At 34.6% G+C, this 12,561-nt stretch overlaps 2 protein-coding genes across 5 annotated transcripts in view; one reads left to right on the top strand and one right to left on the bottom strand.

The window, feature by feature from the left end:
* The window catches only part of FAM227B (family with sequence similarity 227 member B), a 212,893-nt gene that overhangs the window by 116,545 nt on the left and 83,787 nt on the right, over positions 1 to 12,561 (bottom strand). The gene's annotated exons all lie outside the window — the stretch shown is intronic.
* The window catches only part of FGF7 (fibroblast growth factor 7), a 61,838-nt gene that overhangs the window by 45,913 nt on the left and 3,364 nt on the right, over positions 1 to 12,561 (top strand). The gene's annotated exons all lie outside the window — the stretch shown is intronic.

Here is a 12,561-nt window from a genome sequence, read left to right as displayed (position 1 = left end):
TATTATTTAACAGTTATAGAGCATGCTTTTTTAGGATAATGTGATCCAAAGACAAGATTAGCATTATCAACCACATGTATCAATTGTGTTATCTTACAATAGTGAATTCTAGGGTTCCTGGGAAAAGTAAGAGAATCTGGAACCTGCTAGAGGTCACCACCTCCACAAAGTCTTTTGTACCACCTATCCAAGTGACATCCTATAAAGAAACACAGGGAAAATGAACTTACTTTTTTCCCAACTCAAACACTGAACTATTGCCACTCTGCAGCGAAGTCAGCACGTGCACAGCATACCAACCTAATGGTCCTAATCCAGCACTAGCCTGAAAATAAAATCTGTCTTCATGTTAAGCAGTCACTTTGCTTAACAAATTTATTTCAATCTAAGATAATTTGGTGTTTGTTTTACTATAACTTTTGAGAAGTCAATTTTAAACAGCATGTACACATTACTAAAGATCACCTGCTTATGTTTCAGGTTGACACCTGGAAACAAAATATTGTCAGTTACGAATCCTTAAGCAAATACATCTTATATAATTTTCACATCTTGATAAAACTTGGTTCATATATAAGTTCCACATGTAAGTTGTTTATAAGAAAATAAATGACTCATAAATCATCTCAAAAATTAAGACTGACACAGACTTAAAGTAGTAGTATATGAGTCTTTTGTCTTCTTATAAGCAATTTATTTACAGTGGTCTATATAAGATTTATGATACTCTGCTTTTGGACACATTTGCTTTAAATAATTAATCCTTGATTAGAGGTAAATATATCATTCTTTTCACTGAGTACTGTCTATAAATAAACTGCTACTTCTTTCAGAGACACTTTGAAAATTAAACATAATTCCATTTCTACTTGAAGGAGAGGAACATTAAAATTAGTTTAATTATCAAAATATTTCATATTTGGTTCTAAAAAATTATATACAATTTATAAGCATTATTTTATTTCATTCTAAATCTCAGACCAATAAATCATTTGGCTTTTAATAGCACAACAATTTTTATTCCCTTTCTTAGAGTCAGAACAGTAAAAACATCTTTCTTTTTATAGTCAAAGACAAAACAGTGACTTATGGATTAAATTACTAGCTGTCACTAAAAATTCAAAAAACTTAAAGCTTTGATTTCGCTAAAAGTGGACTAAAATTAGTTGAGGTGCTCATTTATAACAACTATTGGCATCAGTTGGTGCTAGTGGTAAAGAATCTGCCTGCCAATGCAGGAGATGCAAGAGATGCAGGTTTGGTCCCTGGGTCGGAAAGATTTCCTAGACTAAAAAATGGCAACCCACTCCAGTATTCTTGCCCGGAAAATTCCATGGACAAGGTAGCCTGGTGGGCTACAGTCCAGGAGGTCACAAAGAGTTGGACATGACTGAGCACACACACACACACATTGGCATAAATGAATAAACTAATCTTAATCACAAAGAACTTGTCATGAAGAAGTTACACCTTTATTTTATTTTTTTTAATTTAATTTTATTTTTAAACTTTACAAATTGTGTTAGTTTTGCCGAATATCAAAATCAATCCGCCACAGGTATACATGTGTTCCCCATCCTGAACCCTCCTCCCTCCCCATACCATCCCTCTGGGTCGTCCCAGTGCACTAGCCCCAAGCATCCAGTATCGTGCATCGAACCTGGACTGGCAACTCGTTTCATACATGATATTATACATGTTTCAATGCCCTTCTCCCAAATCTTCCCACCCTCTCCCTCTGCAACAGAGTCCATAAGACTGTTCTATACATCAGTGTCTCTTTTGCTGTCTCGTACACAGGGTTATTGTTACCATCTTTCTAAATTCCATATATATGCGTTAGTATATTGTATTGGTGTTTTTCTTTCTGGCTTACTTCACTCTGTATAATAGGCTCCAGTTTCATCCACCTCATTAGAACTGATTCAGATGTATTCTTTTTAATGGCTGAGTAATACTCCATTGTGTATATGTACCACAGCTTTCTTATCCATTCATCTGCTGATGGACATCTAGGTTGCTTCCATGTCCTGGCTATTATAAACAGTGCTGCGATGAACACTGGGGTGAAGTTACGCCTTTAAAAGTAGTTGATAACAGCAATAATATGACTGAGAAGCTATTGGCTAAAATATATTACCATAATAATTAGCAAATTCAAAATGAAAAATAATTGTAAGGAAAGAACTGAGGACTACCTAGCCACTTCAATCCAAAGAATTCTCATTTCCACAGCACGATTAAAGAGTCCATTGATCCCAGTTTATCAGCAGATGATGGTATTGAATAGAAAGAGTAATTATACACGTTTCAGTATCACTCCCACAAGTAAAATTTAAGCCCTGCATACAACTGTAATCAAACTGAGACCTTCTGACTCATTCATCTTTTGAAGACCTTGGGATTGTGATCAGAGTATGGATAATGACGACATTCCAGGATGTGACAGTAGACTACAGATTAAAGGGTTAGAGGAGTACATGTGAGGCCACTTCAGGTGATACTGACAGATACTTCCCTTTAACACTGTGAATACTGGGAATGATGAGTAAATATGAAAACTTTAAAAAACACTAACATTACTGCCATATTTTTAAAAGTCCAATATCACGCAGAATTCTTTGGTGCTATGCAAAATTATTTTTTATTACTAACAAACATTTCTGTCAACTTTATACATCTAGCATAGCCAGAATTTTATTGTGAATTTAGATCACAGAGTGATTTGCTTATGCAAAATTCAAGAACAAGATACAGAGAACTGCCATCGCTTCAAACTTCACAAAACTTAAACACGTTATCATTCCCACCCTAACTTTTTCTCATGTGCGCATTCTCAAAATTAGCCAGGTTTACAATGATCCTTGACTTCTCTAATTCCCTATTCTTCTCTCTTGGCCTCAACATCTATTGGGCCTAGAACCTGAGGAAATGGGCAGAGTAAGAAGGATGAGTAAATGAGATAGAAATAATCTGAACCATTGCTGTGAAGTGTATGTTGAGAAACTGTGTTCTATTATATTGAGTGAAAGATGCTAGGTTAGATAACAAGGTGGTTCATTCCGGTATTATGCTCCACTTCCTAGAAAGTAAATATAGCATATAGGCATTGAGAAGGGAATCATCCAGAAAGAATGGAAATAAATGCTTCCAGGAACTCAGCAACTAGCCAGGAGAAATTCCAGGATGTAAAAACATTAGGAACTATCTGGAGTGACATGGGGTGTATTTGTTGTGTTTGTCTTTGTGTCTGAGATGGTTACCAATAACATTCAATATGAATACAAACTTTATTTATTTGTTTTTGGCTAGATGTAAAAGTGAAAAGTCTGAGACTGTTTTCTAGCTACAGTTTTGTAGAGAAGATAAGTATTTTTAGAGAGGGTTAAAAAAAATCTAATTCAGGAAGGAAGCCAAGAAGAAAAAAACTAAAGAAGCTTGGAAATCTAAACTATCTTTAAGAATTTGGTGAATTTAATAAACAGTGACAGGTTTAAAAGACATTTGCTCCTTGGAAGAAAAGCTATGACAAACCTAGACAGCATATTAAAAAGCAGAGTCATCACCTTGCCGACAAAGGTCCATATAGTGAAAGCCATGATTTTTCCAGTAGTCATGTATGGATGTGAGAGTTGGACCATAAAGAAGGCTGAGCACCAAAGAACTGATGCTTTTGAATTGTGGTGCTAGAGAAGACTCTTGAGAGTCCCTTGGACAGCAAGGAGATCAAATAAGTCAATCCTAAAGGAAATCAACACTGAATATTTGTTGGAAGGACTAATGCTGAAGCTGAAGCTCCAGTACTTTGGCAGACTGATACAAAGAGCTGACTCATTGGAAAAGACATTGATGCTGGCAAAGATTGAAGGCAAAAGGAGAAAGGGGCAGCAGAGGATAAGATGATTAGACAGCATCACTGACTCAATGGACGTGAATCTGAGCAAACTCCAGGAGACAGTGCAGGACAGAGCAGATTGGCATACCACAGTCCATGGGGTCACAAGGAGTTGGTTGGACACAACTTAGCAACTGAACAACAATTTCTCTTACCTCATCATTTAAAAACTAGATGAAATTGTAGAAGGATTCTATTAATCAGATTAGAATAGCAAATTGTATTTCTTCAGTTTTAACACTATGTGATTTATATTTTAATTTACATTTATTTTAATACATTTTCAATCTGCATATATCACTTAAGATCATTTTGAAATTTATTTATCCTCAAATAATGCTTTAAAAATAATTAATTTGAAGATATATTGTAAAATAATCATGTGTTAGAAGGGAATATTTGATACTTATTTACATAAAATATGAATCATTATACTAAACTTTATAAAATAATCTTGAAAATATAGTTGTGTCTGACTCTTTGTGACCCCATGGATAGTCCATGCAATTCTCTAGGCCAGAATCCTGGAGTGGGTAGCCTTTCCCTTCTCTAGAGGATCTTCCCAACCCAGAGATCAAACCCAGGTCTCCCACATTGCAGGCAGATCCTTTACCAGCTGAGCCACAAGGGAAGCCCGAAATAAAATTTCTTTTGATAGGCACACTTTTTACTATATCAATATTCTAAAATAATGAAATGATTAAAAATATTATTAAGGAAGACAGATTATATTACTGTAGTTTATGGCCTATATTAAGGGAAATAATGAGCAGTATTCTGTCTTGGGCTAACTATATTGATCTAGTTAGGGAGAGGGTGGGAAGATTTGGAAGAATGGCATTGAAACATGTAAAATATCATGTAAGAAACGAGTTGCCAGTCCAGGTTTGATGCACGATACTGGATGCTTGGGGCTAGTGCACTGGGACGACCCAGAGGGATGGTATGGGGAGGGAGGAGGGAGGAGGGTTCAGGATGGGGAACACATGTATACCTGTGGCGGATTCATTTTGATATTTGGCAAAACTAATACAATTATGTAAAGTTTAAAAATAAAATAAAATTAAAAAAATAAAAAATAAAAAACTGGTTTTAGGTAAGTAATATAACTAATGGAGATTCTGGAATCCATGTGTATGATGTATGACTGAAGAAACTACAGATGCTTTGCCTTGGTATGACCAATGTCTTAATCTCTTTGAAGCGCTGTTATATGGAAAAAGTATTGATTATCTTGCAGAATTTTAGAGGATATATCTGAGAGTATGTAGTAATACCTAGGATCAGAGCTATCTGATAAGTGTAATGAGGCACCTCAGCAGTTGCTAATCTATAATACATTAATGTGAGTATATAGACAGAAAGATACAACAATAGACAAAACAAGATAGCCAATATAGGGTAAAGGAGAGGGAGGCACTGTATCAGTTGAAAAATGTAATGACTTTCATTACAATGTAATGAACAATGTAATATTTAATAACTAATGTTGAAAAAGTTAGCTAACTATTTTCAGGAACAAAATATCAGTTTAGAGTTCCATCTCAAACCATGTGCCAAAATTAATTCCAAAAGAATTTAAGAGCTATATTTTAAACTTAAATTACAAAAGCAAGAAATAAATGTATTTCAGATAGTAGAATGGAAAAATACTTTTAAGCATAAAAAACAATATCATAAATTATCAAGAAAGACTGATACATATGGCTACACAAAATTAAGCATCTTAAAATAAATGTATAGATTAGGATAGTGCAGGATTAGAGAAAGAGTGAGAATTAGGAATAGAATGAGGGATGTTGACAGTGCCATAATATTCAGAGAATGTTTATGACTATTGGAAATAGGCACTTACCCTGGTTTAGGCACTTATGAGGTCACTGCTGGCCTTGAAGAGATAAAGCCATTAAGCAGATTAAAAGTTAGGATGCAAGTGTTAAATTGAGGAAAAGTGAACAAATTTAGTCTATATGTTCAAGAAATTTGGTGTTAAGTGAAAAGGGAGCTGCTGCTAAGTCGCTTCAGTTGTGTCTGACTCTGTGTGACTCCATAGACCGCAGCCTACCAGGCTCCCCTGTCCCTGGGATTCTCCAGGCAAGAACACTTGAGTGGGTTGCCATTTCCTTCTCCAATGCCTGAAAGTGAAAAGTGAAAGTGAAGTCGCCCAGTTATGTCCAACTCTTCGCGACCCCATGGACTGCAGCCCATCAGGCTCCTCCGTCCATGGGATTTTCCAGGCAAGAGTACTGGAGTGGGGAAAAGGGGGCAGGGCAGTCTTTTGAAAAGATTTCAGAGTTAGAGGCATGAACATTTTATTCATCTGGCCCATAGGCACAAAGCTTAGTGCACATGAAAACATCAAGTACTTATAATGTATTTAAAACTTTGAAACTTAGACACTGACAGTAAAATCTGACAGGAAAATTAAAAACTAGAGATTATCAAATATTTAACTTATAAAATATATTATGCCAACTTCTTTATTTATTAAATTTAATAATACTTTTTCATAACATACAAAAACAATCAGATAATTTTTTTCTTTGCAAGAATTCCCTAGAAAGTACAATATTTGCAGAAACGAGTTTTCAAAAATAGCAAATGATAAATAAAATGAGTTACTTTAGACCAAGTAATTTCAAAAGAAAATCTATATAAAAGTTTTAAATGGTTATACTGTATCTAATGAAAATTATGGACATATTTTGCCATTTGATTATAAAAATATGCTTTCAAAAATAAAAAATCAGTGTACAAAAATCAAAGCAGTGCTAACACATATCTCAGACTTACTCTTTAATTAAAGCCATAATAACATTAAATTAGTAACGAAGTTGATCAAGCCTAAATATTTTACGTGCTTTACTATTTACTTATATAAGTTAATTATAATTTGCAACTTGATGTTTTAAAATATCATTAAGAAAATTTCCAAACATTTTAACGTTAGATTTATGTTGGGTGGTCTTGAGAAACAATAGTACGTAGGGTGTATGAATATCTTAAAACAGCTTTATTGAGAGAACAATTTGGAAAGCATATTTTTGTGAACAAAAGGCAATGAAGGGAGGGACTGAAGACATCCAAGACAGACAGGAGGATACAGAATCAAGAGTATAATATTCTTTGAAGGCAATTCCTTTGAATTTACAATATCGTGTGTGCATGCTCACATGCATGTTTAATAATAATTTGAGCAGTCACATGCAGGATATTTAAAAAACATAATACTATGATATAGGATTTTAGTGTGTCAAATACACAACACACATTTATTTATTTTTTTTAACTTTTAAATTTTATTTTATTTTTAAACTTTACAATATTGTATTGGTTTTGCCAAATATCGAAATGAATCCACCACAGAATTCTTTATTGTTCTTGACTTGTGACCAAGGTACAAAAGTCAAAGCAGTGCAAACACATATCTTAGACTTACTCTTTAATTAAAACCATACTAACATTAAATTAGTAATAAAGTTGATCAAGCCTAAATGTTTTACATGCTTTACTATTTACTTACATGTTAATTATAATTTGCAACTTGATGTTTTAAAATATCATTAAGAAATTTTCCAGACATTTTGGAGTATATTGAGTATTTCTGTATACATGTGCTATGGATATTTATTTATAAATCTATGTATGTACAGTTATTTATAAAATAACCAATGCTATGTATCTACAATAACAAGGGTACAACATACAAAGTACAAAGTGCAACTAAAAAGACCAGAAGGAATTTAATTAATTTAGAAAGATGCTTTCAAATTTTTTAGACTTGAGACAACTTTATACTCTTAAAAACTATTGAGGACCCAAAGAGCTTTTGTTCATATGGGTTTACAACTACTGATACTTCCTGTATTCAGAATTAAACTGAGACATTTTAAAACTATTTATTGACCTATTTAAAAATCAAAATAATGGCCAATTATGGGACAGTTCATAATATTAGCATAAGAAGAAAACCAGGGTTGTACAATTCCAGAAATTTTCTCTTTTTATCTACTCTGCATATCCAATTAATTTTCCTAAAACACAATCTGACATTTTTCAAATTTCAAACATTCAAAGACTCCTCACTGTTAACAAATAAATTAAAAAAAAAATTTTTTTAGTTTTTATTTTATTTATTTATTTTTAAATTTTATTTTATTTTTAAACTTTACATAATTGTATTAGTTTTGCCAAATATCAAAATGAATCCGCCACAGGTATACATGTGTTCCCCATCCTGAACCCTCCACCCTCCTCCCTCCCCATACCATCCCTCTGGGTCGTCCCAGTGCACTAGCCCCAAGCATCCAGTATCGTGCATTGAACCTGGACTGGCAACTCGTTTCTTACATGATTGGCAATCAAGGCCTTCAACAAACTCACCCTAACATTTTTTCTAACTTTTTCTATTTCTTTGATACATTTCCTACTCCAGATAGCTCTAATTTCTATCTTCTAAAAATGAGTTATGAATCATAGACTCTATTATCTTAAACTTTTATCTCTCAATTAGCATGATGTTTCCATTCTACCTATGTCAACCTTATATCTTCTTCAAGATGTAATTCAAGTTCTGTCTGTTCCTCAAATCCTCTGTTGACCACCTAGAATATGTAATACCTCTTTCTTCTGAATAATTATTGAATTTATTTTCTATTCTGTTCTTTTTAGCAACTGGCATATACTGTTGCTTATAATTCATTTTAATTTTCTGTAGGAGGAAATATAATTGATTTGATATATATTTTATTAATCCAGATATTTTTATGATATTACAATTAAAGTCACCACATCAAGTTTCTAAACTATCACTCAGTTCAGTTCAGTCACTCAATCGTGTCCAACTCTTTGCAACCCCATGGACTGCAGCATACTAGGTTTCCCTGTCCATCACCAACTCCCACAGCTTGCTCAAACTCATGTCCATCGAGATGGTAATGCCACCCAACCATCTCATCCTTTGTTGTCCCCTTCTCCTCCTGCCTTCAATCTTTCCCAGCATCAGGGGTTTTTCAAATGAATCAGTTCTTCGCATCAGGTGGCCAAAATGTTGGAGTTTCAGCTTCAGTATCAGTCCCTCCAATGAATATTCAAGACTGATTTTTTTTAGGATGGACTGGTTGGATCTCCTTGAATTCCAAGGGACTCTCAAGAGTCTTATCCAAAACCACAGTTCAAAAGCATCAATTCTTCAGCGCTCAGCTTTCTTTATAGTCCAACTCTCACATCCATACATGACTACTGGAAAAATCATAGCCTTGACCAGACGGACCTCTGTTGGCAAAGTAATGTCTCTGCTTTTGAATATGCTGTCTAGGTTGGTCATAACTTTTCCAGGGAGCAAGTGTCTTTTAATTTCATGGCTGCAGCCACCACCTGTAGTAAATTTGGAGCCCAGAAAAACAAAGTCTGTCATTGTTTCCACTGTTTCCACATCTATTTGCCATGAAGTGATGGGACTGGATCCATCATCTTAGTTTTTTGAATGTTGAGCTTTAAGCCAACTTTTTCACTCTCCTCTTTCACTTTCGTCAAGAGGCTCTTTAGTTCTTCTTCACTTTCTGCCATAAGGGTGGTGTCATCTGCATGTCTGAGATTACTGATATTTCTCCCAGCAATCTTGATTCCAGCTTGTGTTTCATCCAGCCCAGCATTTCTCATGATGTACTCTATATATAAGTTAAATAAGCAGGATGACAATATACAGTCTTGATGTACTCCTTTTCCTATTTGGAACCAGTCTGTTGTTCCATGTCCAGTTCTAACTGTTGCTTCCTGACCTGCACACAAATTTCTCAAGAGGCAGGTCAGGTGGACTGGTATTCCCATCTCTTTCAGAATTTTCCACAGTTTATTGTGATCCACACAGTCAAAGGCTTTGGCATAGTCAATAAAGCAGAAATAGATGTTTTTCTGGAACTCTCTTACTTTTTTGATGATCCAGAGGATGTTGGCAATTTGATCTCTGGTTCCTCTGCCTTTTCTAAAACCAGCTTGAAATCTCTGCACCTTCCCCTCAATTTTGCTGTGAACCTAAAACTTTTCTAAAAGATAAATTCTTAAAAAATTGTTTCAAGCAAGAAATGTTCAAACACTAAAGTCATAAATGCCACTAATGATATGAACAAAGAATTAGCATGGATATTTGATAGGGAAACACCTAAAATTCTAGGAGGAGATGTTGGAGAAGTTTTTAAAAATGTAGTAGAAATTTATACCTACGTTCCTCATTTCTCATTCTTAGTACAATATAGGCTTAAATAACAAATAGGCAAAATGGTTTAATGAATGATTAAACCACAGGGGAAAAAACCTCCAGGGAAGCCATTTTGGGCATATTTCCTAGTTTGTAAGGGAGACATCCTAATGAATAAAATGATACTTCTGTTGACAATATTGTTGACAAAAATATTGCTAATGAGGCGAAATGGCCAATTTACTTGACATATTGTTTCATTTTTCACGTTCTATTGTATGAGCTGATCTCTTTGATTTTTTTTTGAAGTCTGTCATTATATTACCACAGTCATTATGGTAACAACTCAATGCACTCATGTAATATGCCTTACATATTTGGGAACACATTTATTATGTTATATATAAACATGAACTTCTTGTAAACATAAATCCAGATTTTACAGTATGAATGTATTATCACGACTGAGCCTGAAGGGAAAGTGTCTACATATTGTAATTAACATTACCTCTATCATTCTACAGTTATATTTTATAGACAGTGGGTCTATAAAAGAAAAGCCAGCAAATATGACAGATTTCATTCCCTAATTAAATCTGGCCCTGAAAGATACTCTAAGCCTTTGCATCAGTACTCTTCTTTCTATCTAAGAGAAAGTGTAATATTGAACAAGAGGGAAATAGCAGAAATAAAGGGACTTGAAGCAAAGGAAAGGTAAACACTGACTTCTTCACAGCATTTTTACAGTGGTAAGATCTTCAGAAAGCAACTATTTCATATGTCCTTAAATAGATATATTTACCCAGTTTTGAAGGTACTACAAATATGCTGAACCCATTCTTCATTGTATTGATATAAATTTAAACTAACTGGATTTTGCTGCATAAATTACTTCCCTTTGATCTTCCTGAACTGAATAAGAAGAACAGTTAGCTGCTAGAGAAAGTGCTCCAAGAGGGCAGGGTTTGAATTGAGCAGCTCTGAATTGAGCTGAGGACAGAACTGGCTTTCAGAATATATTATGTCAGCAATAATAATTACTATAAAGTTTAAGTACAAAAGTAAATATGTTACGAGTTATATACTTTCACGGTATTATATAGTGATTAAGAGCCAGACCACTCGGGTTCAAATTCCACTTCTGCCACTTACCAGCTGAGAGAATCTGGGCAAATTAATTAACTTCTTTGTGCCTGAGCTTGATCTATAAACTGGGGATAATATGAGTACTTGCCTTATAGTCTTGGTGATAAGTAAATGTATTAATATATAAGAGTGCTTAAACAATCCTTTGCATGTGGTATCAACTCAGTAAACATTAAGTATTACTGTTATTATTATTATAGCAATGCAAAGAAATAGAGAAAACAATAGAGTGTGAAAGACTAGAGATTTCAATAAAATTAGAGATACCAAGGGAACATTTCATGCAAAGATGGGCTCGATAAAGGACAGAAATTGTATGGACCTAACAGAAGCAGAAGAGATTAAGAAGAGGTGGCAAGAATACACAGAAGAACTATACAAAAAAGGTCTTAATGACTCAGATAACCATGATGGTGTGGTCATTCACCTAGAGCCAGATCCTGGAGTGTGAAGTCAAGAGGGCCTTAAGAAGCATTACTACAAACAAAACTAGTGGAAGTGATGGAATTCCAGCTGAGCTATTTCAAATCCTAAAAGATGATGCAGTTAAAGTGCTGCACTCAGTATGCCAGCAAATTTGGAAAACTCAGCAGTGGCCACAGGACTCACAAAGGTCAGTTTGCATTCCAATCACAAAGAAGGGCAATCCCAAAGAATGTTCAAACAATCATACAGTTGTGCTCATTTCACATGGTAGCAAAGTAATGGTCAAAATTCTCCAAGAACTTCCAGATGTACATAGTGGATTTAGAAAAGCAGAGGAACCAGAAATTAAATTGCCAAATTCCACTGGATCATAGATAAAGCAAGGAAATTCCAGAAAAACATCTACTTCTGTCTCATTGACTACACTAAAGCCTTTGACTATGTGGTTCACAACAAACTGTGGGAAATATTTAAAGAGATAGGAATACCAGACCACCTTACCTGTCTCCCGAGAAACCTGTAGGCAGGTCAAGAAGCAAGTTAGAACATTACATGGAACAAATGACTGGTTCAAAATTGGGAAAGGAATATGTCTAGGCTATATATCGTCACCCTGCTTATTTAACTTATATGCAGAGTACATCACGCAAAATGCCAGGATAGATGACTCACAAGCTGGAATTAAGATTGCCAGGAGTAATACGAACAGCCTCAGATATGCAGATGATACCATCCTAATGACAGAAAGTGAAAAGAAACTAAAGAACCTCTTGATGAAGGTGAAAGAGGAGAGTGAAAAAGCTGGCTGAAACTCAACATTCAAAAAACCAAGATCATGGCATCTGGTCCCAACATTTCATGCAAATAGATGGGGAAAAAAATGGAAACAGTGGCAGTT

Source organism: Bos javanicus, chromosome 10 (genome assembly GCF_032452875.1).
Source record: "Bos javanicus breed banteng chromosome 10, ARS-OSU_banteng_1.0, whole genome shotgun sequence".
Classification (NCBI taxonomy): Eukaryota; Metazoa; Chordata; class Mammalia; order Artiodactyla; family Bovidae; genus Bos; species Bos javanicus.
The sequence above is the reverse complement of the archived record's forward strand: the minus strand, read 5'-3'. Positions and strand labels throughout refer to the sequence as shown.